Source organism: Simochromis diagramma, unplaced genomic scaffold (assembly GCF_900408965.1).
Source record: "Simochromis diagramma unplaced genomic scaffold, fSimDia1.1 OVJJ01000343.1, whole genome shotgun sequence".
In the NCBI taxonomy this organism is placed as follows: domain Eukaryota; kingdom Metazoa; phylum Chordata; class Actinopteri; order Cichliformes; family Cichlidae; genus Simochromis; species Simochromis diagramma.
The window spans coordinates 7,931,228-7,944,336 of NW_024386831.1; the positions used below are offsets into that span (position 1 = coordinate 7,931,228).

Sequence of the window (13,109 nt, forward strand, 5' to 3'; positions counted from 1 at the left end):
AGGTGATGGAAAAACAAGTCAAGCTATAAAATTCACTTTTTTCTGTTGGCTATAAAACTGAAAAATGAACAATGTTTTCAATCATATATGACTAGAGGCAAATGATTGAAGTTACACATACTTGAATCAACATTTAAAGCTCTCTCATTAACATGCTGCAGTGCGTTACACTTTCTAGGATCTACATTTCTAACCTGGAGATCGTGACAAACTGTGTCACAGAGCAAAATCCATTATGTATGCAAATCAAATTACATATAACACATCTGCATAGTTGGAGCATATGTAGCCTAAATAAGCCTGCACAAAAATACTGAATGCATATTGGTGTAAATACTGACAGTGGACAGTGCACACAGTGTGGTGCTTGCAGAGATGGTCACTTCATCAGTTTTAGCTTTTTTTGCTGTTGCACGTAGAAAGTGTCCAGTTTAATATAGGCATGAATTGATTTCCATTTTATTGATTTCTGCCTGCTGTAACGTCCACTGTTGCCGGGTTCCTCCACAATAATGCTGAATTTATGTACAGTATTGATCACTAATTACTTAAATATAACAGATGAGATAATTTTCTCAGTAATATGGTTTAGCTTTATGTTGCAGAAGGTACTGAGACACTAACACATACCTTATACTTTATAAAATAATGACGACGGGCCTTAGAAAATGCATTAGAAAATGGACTTTTGTTATTTTATACTTGGCTAAGAATTTCAATATGTACTGTCTCTAAGCATCGTCCTAAAGCCGTGTGCCACCTGCTTGTTACCAAAGTGTCCTTACTACAGCAAGAGATTGTGTGGAGATTATGCATGTTTTCCAGAATCACCTGAAGATTAGCCCTGCAAACACGTCTGCAGGTGGAGGATTTGCCACATTTCCAGTGGAATCAGCACCCCAGCCTCTCTCATTCATTCAGCTATTGTGGCCAATAACACGCACACAGATAGCTTAAGAAGTATAATTAGCAGATGAGCCTTTGTGTGGCGTCGTTGCCTCTGCCTGAAGACATGTTGGAATGCAATTTGAATTGTTCATGCCAGGAGCCCGAAGCCACGAGTCAATCAGTGTCTCGGAGCCACTTTGGCAGCAGCTTGCTCTCACATGTTAATTAGTAACGACTTTCCCTTCTGGCTGCAGTGTGAGACAGCACAGCAAAGGTGAGATACTTGAGGGAAATATACAGGAAACTTCCAAGAGCTCAGCTTGGCGTTTGATCTGCCGGGATGGCTGTTATCTATTGTTCGGTTTCATTTGGTGGCAGTAAATGGAGATGAAAGTGGTGTATGCTGACACCTGCACTGCTGACAGCATCTTAAGGAGGCTCCGTTCTGCTGGGGAACTTTGACTTCATGCTCAAGTTAAATCTTCTCCAGTTTGATGCGATGTTTGAATACGCGGTGATGTTTGTAGCAAGAACCATTAAATGCAATGTGATTTCATATTGATGATTGTTAGAGTGAATCGTTTGATTTTTTTTTTTAGGTTTACTTAAAATAAATTGTAGCAATGCTGAGGCCATTTCCCCCAAACACATGATTCAGCAGTTATTAAAAAGCAGGCGCACTGTTTCTCAGCCTGACGACTGAACGCGTCGCTGCGCTCTCTGTTTAATCGTACGGGTGAGCTTGTTGTCTGCCTTCCTCTGGTTTCAATGTATCCGTCCTGTTATTTATTCTGCTGTCTACTATTTATGTTTTATTCCAGCACAGTTGGTGTGGAGCACCCACAGTTTTGTTGCACATGGACAATGACAATAAATGTCTATTCTATCCTGTTCAGGCACCTCATCCTGTCTGATAATTAGTGTTTTTTTGCCTTTTTCGGAGGATGCGAAGAAATACACGATTGAAATTCAGAATATTTTTATCAGCAGAATTTTCAAAGCGCTGATTGCAGTGAGCCCCACAGAAGGCTGCATGACGCTCATTTTAATAAAGGCTCTGAGCTACACATGAACAACATTTAAAACCGCCAGACGTGCTGACCTTTCATTGTGCAGCCATTTTTTTTCTTGTGCTCTTAAAGGGAAGAATGTGAAAGCCCTTGAGAACGATGGGAATTAGTTCTTAATTAAAGCCGGCCACACATTACACTGTCCGGTGCCCGTGGCGGTAAAATTAATTATTTGCAGGTGCCGTTGAAGCTCTTGTTGATAATCTCAAACGAAGATGCTTTGATTCAAAACAGGGTCACACTGGAAAAAGAACCACCAAGCAATATCTTTGACGTGATACTGTTAAAGAAATAACCGATAATAACCATTGATTACTCTTCTCTGCTGTGTACGACTTCCTGTGTTATGCTTTCAGCTTTGGGACTCGAGGGAAAAAGTTACTTTCTGATGGATCCGCTCGCTGGCCTATAAGTGCAAATCTTTTCACGTTCAAGCATTTAAACCATTTAAACCATTTAACGTAATGCCACATAATGTGGTCTGAAGTTGTAAGGAGCTCTGCTGTGTAATTAAGTTGTTAACTTGGACACAATCCACTAGTTAGAGCTGCCAAGCATATGATGAGATTTGTTTGCGTCTCTCTACAGTAGCTCTGCCGTCTAATGGTTACAGTGACTAACATCATCCCTCCTGCTGGTGCAACTACAAAGAATCTGCAGATAACTGAATAATAGGGCAAGCAGATTACTCAGGTACAAATGTAATTGTGAATGCATTATACATGCAGTGAAAAATACTGCAAGCCGTGCCATTATGAAACTAGAGTTACTTCAAACTGTGCAGGCATGTAGGATTCCAACTCTGTTATGTGTAAATTTAACCGGAGGTTGAAGAATTTCACACAGTGGCTATAAAGAAAACGCCAGCTGTCCACAGACTGCATAAAGTACCACATCGGTCGCACAAAGGTATAAAGGTAAGTCAGCAGGAGTGCAGTGCAAACAATCTGAATAAGACAAAGAAAACATGACCACTGATTCTCCGTATGCACAATGGTGGTCATGGCAACTGAGCAAATGTAACTCTTTTAAAATCACATTTTTCCAGGCAGTGATTCATAATTACTGATAATTACTGTAGTTTACAGTATTGACCAGATTATTCTAAACAGCCATCTAGAGCCAGTCAAACATGCTTCGTTATCTTTTAATCATGAAAACACGTCTTTGTCACATTTATGTTAACCATAGAAATCAAACTTATGTAAAGGTGGCAGTTTTATTTATCTGTTTGTTGTTTTTTTAATAAGGTGAAAGCTACAGGTACATCTGATTAATCTTATACAGTATACAGCATTCCTACAGTATAAATACTTATTATACAGTTTAGATGCAAGGATGAGAAAAGTACTCGACCTCTGCTCGGGCTGGTAACAATCCAAATCATTAGCTGAACTTTTGACATTTTCATTGTGAAACTGGCAAAATTGGATAGGCTTGCCTCCAGTTGTGGACGGCATGCAAAGATGAAATTGAGCATTTCAGCAACAATAACTCAAATTATTACGGTCGTTCACAGAGGAAAGGTTGATTATTTGACAAAGCCTTGCTGCACAGGGTCGGGCTATCACATGCAGGATGCTGGTTGGCTCTCAAATTGCTGGATTTTAGAGAAACGATATAAAAATGAACCAAATTGTAATGGCCATGCGAAGGACTCCAAAGATGTCTGACACAGCAAAGCTTGTAGATTGCTCTCTGTGCTGGTTATCATTCAACATCTGTCGGCCGTGGGACAAGCCAGGAACCAATCAGATAGTGGACAAGTGTGTCAACTAATCGGTGGTTTGATCTCTGGCCTCTCCATGTGTCCTTGGGCAAGACTGCAGCTATTGGTGAGCTAATGGGCCTAGAAACACATTATGAAGTGCTTTGTAAAACTCCTGGAATGATACAGTATACTTTGAGTGATGTGTATTTAATGACAGTAGTTTGCAGATATTTCTCTGGCAGCTTCAACTTGTAACCTACAGGATATTAAAATCTTAGTTTGTTGTCTTCTGTCCACCAGGCCTCTAAAATCATCCCAATCAGGAGACCCAACTTTGCCTAGTAACAGCAGTCCATGATGCACTGACTGATTTACTCCAGGTTATAGTCCAGACTAGTGTCAGATTAGTGTTTCATTAGGATAACTTGAAGAAGACTGCAGGCAGGAATATTATCTGTCTACACCTGTACAGGACTGACATTTTCCTCAATCAAACTACAGCCCGACAATAAAAATAGCTCCAGGTTGATATACAAAAAGATACGATTTAGATGGAATTGCCTGTCAGTGTTTATATTGTTGTATTAAATGGACTGCATTTTTATATAGCACTTTTCTGGTCTTTTCAACCACTCAAAGCACTTTAGACCACAAGCAGCATTCACCCATCCACACAGGACTATTATCTTATACATGCTGCACTTTCTCCATCACACAGCAGCGATGCAGTTTTTCTGCTTCAGTATCCTGATCAAGGACACTTTGACACAAAGACCACAGGTATCGGAAAATTTCACTCGTGATATTTGTAGGTTGGTTTTTTCTTAATTTGACAATGTTGTTCATGACAACCCAATTTAGAAATGAAAACATAATTATTACAAAATAAATATGCTTATAATGTTTGGAAAATGACTGAGAACAGCGTGTATGGAGCCGGGGGGAGGTCACGTCACTTCACGTGAAAACGTTTAAGCTGTCACCGAGTTCTAAACAAACTCCAAGCGTGAACAAATTCAACTGTGTGATAGTTTGGGAGAAAAATTAGAAAAATGCAAATGAAAAACAAAAAACATCGACAGAAAACAACTGAAATTCAGTACAGCGAAGTTTCCAGACTTGATAGTGGGAGAAAGCTTGGTGTTTGGAGTTTGTTCATTAATAAATGACAGTTGTTCTTTAATTCTTTATTACAGGTTTATTCATTATATATCGAACTGCATGTTAATACTGAGTAACAACTTGGCCCACTTAAAAATTAAAATTTTGCTAATGCAAAATGACGATGTGACTCACCTGCTCCTCTCTGTAGAAACCACAAACCTTTCAGTTTTTCGTGTGTGTATATCAGACATGTATGTTTATGTATAAATATGCATACCTCACTAAAACCCTGCCCAGCATTTGTCAGAACTTTTAAAGCTGTTTAGAAATTCACTAAGTTGATGCCATTTGTCTGATTTCTTTCAGCGAGTGCACGCCGACGACCCTCTACCTACATCACTACAATCGACATCTACACGATGTGTCGGGGCGATCGCTGTGTGGGTGTGGAGAAGAGGACCAGAGGACCCAAACGCAGGACTCACGGGTTGGTGAAGGCTGGTGTTTACTATGTTAGCACAGAACATAAGAGAGAGACTGGCTGAAACTGATGATTGACAGCAACAACGACAACACCAGGACCTGAGGGCTCAAATACCAGGCTAATGATGATGATAGGAGCCCGGTGAGTACACAGGTGAACTTAACCTAATTATGCACACGCAGGAATTGGAAAAGGACAAAATGCACACACACCGAGGCTAACATAATAAAACAGCAAACATGAACAAACTGAAAACAGTGGGTCAAACCCTGACACGATGATTGATTGAAAAACTATCTGATAAGGTCTCTGATCACAAAGCATTTGTGAGAGCTTTTAATGAATTAATTGCTTGCTTGTCTGTGTGTAACTGTCCAGCGTGTGTGCCTAGTGCAGCGTTGTGTAGAGGGCCGGTATATTCACAAGCCACGTCTAACCTCCTTACACAACGTTGCATATGTCATTCATTTATACTGCCTATTCATATAATGTTGAACAAAAGCTGGAATTGAACGACCGGCCTTCTGGTATTCAGTTTCCAGTATACACGTACCCATTTTCTTGTTTGCACTGCCTATTATCAAAAATAGAAAAGTGCAGATTGTACTTGTATATGTAATTAGGATGACAAAAATGTACATAATCAAAAAGCAGCACCCGTTTGCCAAAACAGTAAATGATCATGAATGCAGAAGTGTTCTGGTTGCTGTGCAGTATTCATTTAAACGAGCTCCTCACAACACAAGTACAAAAAAACCTCTCGTTTTCACCTACTGCTGAGAAAATGAGATTTGCCACATTGTCCAAAACAATTCCAGATGGCGTACGAAGGAACTAAGAGGCATTTTGCATCCAGAAATATATGCATCCCATTCTCCGACAGTGCCTATGTTCCAGTTTTACTTTGTAATGTGTCTGTATCACTTTCTCTCCATCTAAAGTATGTGCCATATGCAAGAACAAAAAAAAACCCTTAAAATATGCAAAGTACCACTGCAGCATATTTATGCAGTGACACATCCGTGCATTCTCCTACATCATGAGCCTGAGGACTGTACATATCGGTCAGTTATTTTTCAAGGTCTGAAAAATGGAAGGTAAAACAATCACAGTTTTATGGAGGACGGGAAAAGATGTTGGCAAGTATTAACTGAAAGCCGAATCGATCGCGGACTGAAAAATGGGGATAAAATCATTGAGTTGTCAGATTGCTACCTGCTATAACATATGAGGGAAGAGATGGGCATGAAATCCTCATAAACCAAAATGCAGCAGTCTATCATCGAAGTGAGATGAGAAGGAAATGTTTCATGCAAGGTCACAGCGAAGCAAATGTGACATTAAAAACAGCTCAGGACGTTAATTCATTCTAAATGTGCGATTTATATGCCACGGGAAGCTTACCTGACAATATGTGCCTTGTAAAGCTTTGTGCAAAGGTCAATCGGAAGTTTCTCTGACAATTTTAGAAACTTTTAGAAGTATTACTTGGTTACAGTGATGACGCTCGACATTAGAAACAGACGTTTGTTTCATTTATTTGTCAGGAATCATGCTATTTGATCAGGCACTCGAACAAAAGACGAAAAATTGAGGAAGATGAATTGCAATACACTTCCAAATGATGGCTTTATTTGTTTTTTCAAAGTGCTTATCTCCTGCTGCCAGGGCGCTAAACAGGCTGGTTCTATTGTTGTTTATGCAGGCGGCTACTTCTTTTCCACTTTGCAGGTATTTGTTAGTATTGCAGATTGATTGTGCTTTAATCAGACTGTGGACAATTTATCGAAATTCATACGTTCCCACGTGTGCATAATGAGTTCGCTCGCGCTGATAATGTCTTTGTGCCCCAGCCGAGACTTGTTGATCGGTCACGGCCGATGCACCAGCTGCGTTCAAAGGCATTTAGCTGCGGTGGCAGTCAGGCGTGAGGGGATAGACCTGGGAAGTCTGTTGTGTATGAGGAAGACAATACCTGACCTTGGCCTCGTGGTGTGAGCTGCTTGGCAAAGAATGTGCTCCACTGTGAATGCAAATGAAAAGGATGAGCACAACACAGAAGGAGCTACCTGGAACACTGAGTCACTGTGCTCTCTAATTTAGCATGCAGCTCACTCTCGAGCTGCGCTCTAATATGACTACTGTTCTCTGATAAAAGGATCTCGGGCTATGAAAGGATGTGAACAAGTTTTGGTAGAGGAGTCGGGCAGTGGGGGACTTAATGATGTAAACCTTCTATTCAAAAGATTTTAATCTGCGCTCTGTGGACACCAGTGCAGACTCTCTGGTGTCCTCAGCACTATGTGGCCAGAGGGGGGCTACCACTCAGTGCATGTAAACCATTTGTCAACTGCCACATTGCATGCCTCAGCGCTGATGTGAGGTCTGCATCGCTCAAGTCTCACTCCTGTGAGAGCTCAGATCCTGAACTCTTACTAGGATTCTTCAAAGGCAGTGTTTGCCAAAATCGAAAGTTTTTAAACCTGACCCAATATCAACGTAAAGATATTTGTTTTTTCTACTACTAGATGTTTAAAATGGGCTTCGGAAATGGGCTTCCTCCGAAGGGTGGCTGGCCTCTTCCTTAGAGATAGGGTGAGGAGTTCGGCCATTTGGGAGGGGCTCAGCGGAGAGCCGCTGCTCCTCCACATTGAAAGGAGCCAGTTGGGGTGGTGTGGGCATCTGACAAGGATGCCCCCTGGGCGCCTCTTCTTCTCTGCTTGGGCTGCTGCCCCCGCGACCCGGCCCCGGATAAGCAGAAGAAAATGGATGGATGGATACTTGTTTAAAAGTCTCTACCTACAAAGCAACATGGAGAGGGATCTTTATGGTGTGTGGGATGTGCCTGTGTGAAGCGTATGCATCTCATTTCAAACCTTATGGCAGTTTGTGAAACTTTAAAACCTCTGTTGTTCATCTTCTGTTCTTTCAAACTAGCAACTTGCTGAAACAGAATAAAAAGTCTTAAGCCAAAACAGGTTTTTAATGCTCTATTTTCTTTTCACTTGTATGCATAACTGCTGTGGTTGTGCACTGGGATTTGAAAGGTGGCAAAATGCTGTTTGGAGCAAGCCGTTGGTGATGTGCTATTTTTATAGCAGGCTGTGCAGGCTTGGGTGCATGTGAGAGCTAAAGTTGAGAGCCATTATATTTCAGGCATTCATTCATTTCAAAAGTTGTTATAAAATATACAAACACATTGTGCAAAAGTCTACAGCCAACCATGATTTCTTTATATTTTGCTTCCAAGGAGTTAAAGTTTTTTAAATGGTTATAAGAGATAATTCTTCAACATTTTGAAGGTCTTTAAAGTTTTTCTTTGGATGCTGGCTGTTATTTTTTCCTCTCATTTTCACGCTAGTCCTTGTACATGGCCATTTTCTGAAGATTTCTTTTGTTTGCTTGTTGAGCTACTTAACACTGACCTGTAAATCAAGTCTGATAAAAAGGGCACCTGAGTCAGTGTTGTTTACAGAAAACTTAGCAAAGAGAACCAATTTTGTCTCGTATTTTTTAGGCTTTTTTACTGTCAGCCTGCTGCAAAACACATAATATGTGTAATATGTGTGATACATTTTTTTACTTGAATCTGCGAGAAATGCCGAGGACAATGCAGTTTGACAGGCAGAAAATCATATTTCTGCACTAACAAGTCAGTAAGTGTGGAGGAGGTCAGGAGAAAGGTAAAACAGTGGGTGTCTACAGCCATCTGTGAAACACAATGGGGGCTCTGTCGTGGTTTGGGGCTATATTTCAGCCAGCGGTGCTGGGAATCTTATCAAAAGTGATGAAATTATGAATGTAGAAAAGTGCTGTCAGGTTTTGATCCATCCAGAAAACGTCTGATTGGCAATGGCTTAATTTTTCAGCATGACAGTGATCTAAACACACTGCCAGTGCAGTGAAAGCACACCTCGGCAGAAACACACAATGAAAGACTATCAGTCATGGATTGAGCCTGGACCTCAACATTACTGAAGCAGTGTTAAATCATCTTGATGAAGAACAGAACAAAAGGAAGAAAGATCCAACAAAGAGTTTTGAATGTTCTTCAAGAAGCTCGCAGAACGATTCATGAAGAAAGTAAAAGAAAGTTTCCTGAGAGAGTTCAGGCTGGGTTGGAGATAAAGGAAGTCATAGCCATCAGTGACTTTCAAGCTTTTCAGAATTAAAAAATAAACAGTTTTTGACTGTTGTACACTATTTCCATGTTGATATGTTCTAATAAACTCCTTTCAAAATACAAGTAGGGCTGGAGCCAGGAAAGCTAGCTATCTAGGGAAACACACAGGACAAGGGAGCACAAAGCACTGAGGGAAGACACAACACGGACAAGAGGAGGCTCAGGTAAACACACGCCAGGTAACGAGGGGACAGGAAACAGGCGGGAAAACAGCAGGAACAAATCAGGAAAAACGAGACAAGGGAAGTGAAATTAGACACAAAGCACAAAAGAGAAAAGACCATAAAAGTAAAACAGGAAGTAACTGCTGACAGACTCACACACGCAAACTTGACATAGAGACAAAAGACAAACACGGAGACAAGACTGAAGGAAACAAGATCCAACCACTAACAGCAGACTATAAAGCCCGAACACAAACCGTGAAGCCACAAAACTAAAAACCACGACAGGTATACGGTTCGTTCTAGTTTTACTTGTATAGAGAAGCTTGAATTGAATTGCTTGAAAGTCAATTCAATTTATTTATACAGCGCCAAATCACAACAACAGTCGCCTCAAGGTGCTTTATATTGTAAGGTAGACGCTACAATAACACATACAGAGACAAACCCAACAGTCATATGACCCCCTATGAGCAGCACTTTGGTGACAGTGGGAAGGAAAAACTCCCTTTTAACAGGAAGAAACCTCCCTGGAAGAAACCTCACAACCAGGCTCAGGGAGGGGCGGGGCCATCTGCTGCGACTTATTGGGATTAAACAGGAAGAGAGGATGAAGACTCGAGAGAGCCAGAGATTAATAATAACTAATGCAGAGAGGTGGATAAACACATGATGAGTGAAGAAGGTGACTAGAAGAAACACTCAAAGTCTGAAATATATATTAAAACAAGTCTTTGTTATTAAGAAAATGAGAGAGGAGGACAATTAGAGGAATATAGTGAAGAGGAAATGAGGGCAGCTAGGAGAAGGATGACGAGTGGAAAGGCAGCAGGTCCACATAAGTTATGGAGATTTGTAGGAGAGAGAGGAGTGGACTTTTAGGCCAGACTGCTTAACACACTCTTGGACAGTCAGGATGCCTGAGGAGAAGTGTACTCGTACTGATTTTCAAGAATAGGGCTGATGTGCAGAGCTGCAGTAAATACAGAGGGATAAAGCTGATGAGCCTCACCCCGACGATACGAGAAAGAGTTATTGAAGCTACGTTAAGAAGAGAGATGATGATCGGTGAGCAGCGGTGTGGCTTCATGCTGAGAAAGAGCTCTAAAGATTTTCAGATTGTTGATGGAAGAGTATAGAGAAGGTCAGAAGGTAATGAACTGTGTCTGCGTGGAGGATGGACCAGAATGGACAAGATTAGAAATGAGCACATCAGAGAGACAGCTCAGGTCGAGCAGCTTGGAGACAAAGTTAGAGAGGTGAGGCTGAGCTGGTTTGGACATGTGCGGAGGACGGGTGGAGAAAATATTGCAAAAAGGATGTTGAATATGAAGCTGCTCGGCAGGGGGAAGATTCGTGGCTGTAGTGAAGGAGGACGTGCAGAAGCTTCATGAAGAGAGGAACGGGGTGAGATGGAGGCTCTAAAGAGCGAAACCCAGAGACAAAGAAGAAGACAGACCTTTGTCATTAAAACGGAAACGACAAAGACAATGACCTTCTTGAAAAAGGTTTAGTCTGATGTGTTCTTTGCTTGTAGCTCAGGGAATCTGCGGTGTGAACTCAATACTGCCACGATGTGTCACTTTCCCGTGCAGGAGGGAGCACGGTGCACCAAACAACTTGTGTACCAAATGTGGGGCCAACCAGCCCGGGGGGAGATAGCACTGCCCTCACAGAACTACTCCCAGTTTTAGCTTATTCATCAGAATAACACTCACAATGTATGCTGCAGTCTTACTGTGCTTGCTCACTACCTTAATTTTACAGCCACGGGCACACTGAGACATCCTGTTGTCTTTTAAAAGAATGTGATTAGAATAAACATCACACAATTCCTCACAGTTTTAAATGGTCATCAGGAATGCAATGTAGCGCACAACTGCTACTGGCCAATTTAAATTTGAATGCATTTATGACTCACTGTGTCAACATGGGAAGCAGAAAGTAACGGCAGTGATGAGAAAGTAAAAGCTTATTAGAAATTATCTTAGTTCCACCTTCATATTTACATATTTCGTCACATTTACAGTGTCTGATATGTGATGCTGACTGCAGGACGATACGTCTACACATGGATGTGGAAACAAAAGAAGATCCCAGTGTGTTAATGATCATCGGTGGAAAGCAGGTTCACTTCAGTTTGGTGCTGTAGTATTACAATATCAGCTCTTCACTGGAAAGATAATTCTTAATAATAATATATTTTAAACCGTATCTGTCTTTGTTAGACAATAAAGACCTGAATTCATCTCACTTTTTTTGTGCCACTGCTACATGAATCTCTCATGTCATTTCTATTTCTTATTACTCTGTGCGTGTGCTGCTGAAGTTAGCAGAGGCACTTTCACATCTTACACATACAGCAGAGAAGCGACTGACTGCCAGGACATTTAAATGACAAAGTGACAAAAATAACATGAGGAATAATTACATGATGCTCTAAACGACTGTATCTCTGTTGCTTTTTCTTCAAGTGATCCTGAATCTGTGGACTCAAGATCAGTGCCAAGAAGACCAAAGTCCTCAGTACTGATGAGCACCACCGACCGTGCATCTCGAAGGTGTGCAAATCCAACAAGTGCAGGAATTCAAATACCTCTGGTGCAAGAAAAGAAAGTGGCATCAACAGCAGAAATACACTCAAGAATCGGTCAAGCGGCTGCGGCTTTCACCTCCCTCTGATTGTGCGTCTGGAAGAAGACAAACGTCACCCTCATCACCAAAATCTGCCTGTACTGCACACTGGTGTTGCCCATTCTTCTCTATAGATCAGAGACCCGGGTCATCCTCGAGCACGACCTCAACAAGCTCCAGCTCTTCCAAATGTGCTGTTTGCGTCAGATTCTCCGAGTGTCCCCTGTCTCAGCATACGTAGTCAATGACACCGGCAGCCCTCGGTGGAAGAGCTGATCCAGAAGCGACGACTGCAGTGGTTTGGCCAAGTCTGCCGCATGAGCAACCATCGCCTGCCATATCGCCTTCTACTGCAGCGTGACGCACCCAAGAAGACTTGGATCAAGCAAATTGAAGACCATCTTAAACAACGATGTCTAACCCTCGAGCAAGCAAAGGTTAAGGCCAGAGGTCGCAAAGCCTGGAAGTGCATCGTTGACCAAGATGGAAACCCTACGGCACCCACAGCGACGTACTGGCTTTTTGAACGACCTCCCCTGCCGACCGCCAGCTAGGGACAAAAGAAGAAAAGAAAGTGGACTCGTTGTGGTATCAGTCTGCTTAATTTGTATTATATCGGGAAATATGTAAAACATTGATGTAAATAATATTGACTACTCTTGCATTTGTCATCAGTCATCATATATGTGTCAAAAACAAAGCGATCAGCAGGGAAATCAGGCATGAACAGACTGAAAAGTTACGAAATTGCAGTTAATTCTAAGACTAGTGCTGTGAAGAATAGCAATGCCCTCGTGTGCTCAGAGCAGCGGGCTTTGGATAACATGAATATAGTTCTTCTTGACTAATTCAGTGAAATCAATTGTAGCTG

At 41.6% G+C, this 13,109-nt stretch overlaps 1 long non-coding RNA gene across 1 annotated transcript; it reads left to right on the forward strand.

The window, feature by feature from the left end:
• The first annotated feature begins 3,570 nt into the window (after positions 1 to 3,570).
• LOC120731045 lies at positions 3,571 to 12,405 on the forward strand. Its single transcript, XR_005695264.1, has 3 exons — positions 3,571 to 5,398; positions 11,634 to 11,732; positions 12,079 to 12,405. It is a non-coding gene; the product is annotated as an uncharacterized LOC120731045 (long non-coding RNA).
• The last annotated feature ends 704 nt before the right edge of the window (positions 12,406 to 13,109 follow it).